Below are 1,074 nucleotides of genomic sequence, written 5' to 3' on the forward strand. Positions count from 1 at the left end.
GCAGTCGTGGCCGAGCGGTTAAGGCGTCTGACTAGAAATCAGATTCCCTCTGGGAGCGTAGGTTCGAATCCTACCGACTGCGATAATATATTTTATAAATTAAGTAAAACTAATAGAAAACCTTAAACCAGAGGTTCCTAAACTTTTTTGTGTCGTAGACCCCTTGCCATGTTTTTCGGTTTTGGGTAGACCCCCTACTTAGCTGATATTGATTTTTTGTAAATTTATTATTTATATTGGGACATCTTTATAATTATTAAGATCTTTGCTCTGAGACTACGCCTATGCTTCTAACAAGATGATACTGGTATATTATTATGTGCAGGTTTTTACAAGTTCAAAATGTATTGCGACTACAAAGCGAATGCCTATATCCTACAACTTACACAATTTTATAAACATATTTAATATTTTTTTTACTTCATAGGTACTTTTATAAATAATGTATATGTCTTTATATTATAAGATAGTATAATGTAAGTAAATAAGTACTATCAGTATATGTTGAGATCCACTATCGTGGACCCCCATTTTCATTTCATGGTCCCCCAAATTTTTTTTTTCGCTGTCGTAGACCCCTGGGGGTCGATATAGACCACTTTGGGAATCACTGCCTTATACTGACATTATTGGTTTAATAAAACATACTTAATCATCTAATAAATTTTGAAACTCAAACCGCAATTTTTCAATAATTTTTGAGTTCGTTAAAAAAAAATAATTGCAAAAGGATTAATTACAAGCAAATCTACAAACGTACACCTTATATTCATTTCATCTCTACTCAAAAACCATCTATGCAATTTACTGGGTTTACCGCCGAGCAGAGGAGACACGCGATGTGTATTTTAAAAGTAATTAACGTCAGAAGTGTTTCCAGTTTAATCGGAATTTCCGGCCAATTTGCATCCAACAAAATACCCCCACGTAAGTACGTTTTCACCTCTTTCTACTTTTCTTTTATTTATTTTTATTTGTATCCTCTTTTCCGGCTCTCTGGTCCATTTTAGAACGGGTAATTACATTAAGGGTTTAAATTAAAGCACTATTAGCTAAACAGACAACTTCAATTAA

At 33.3% G+C, this 1,074-nt stretch overlaps 1 non-coding gene across 1 annotated transcript; it reads left to right on the forward strand.

The window, feature by feature from the left end:
- Positions 1-82, forward strand: Trnas-aga. Its single transcript has one exon. It is a non-coding gene; the product is annotated as a tRNA-Ser (tRNA).
- The last annotated feature ends 992 nt before the right edge of the window (positions 83-1,074 follow it).

This window comes from Nicrophorus vespilloides, unplaced genomic scaffold, assembly GCF_001412225.1.
Source record: "Nicrophorus vespilloides isolate i.1.1-1 unplaced genomic scaffold, Nicve_v1.0, whole genome shotgun sequence".
Taxonomy (NCBI): Eukaryota; Metazoa; Arthropoda; class Insecta; order Coleoptera; family Silphidae; genus Nicrophorus; species Nicrophorus vespilloides.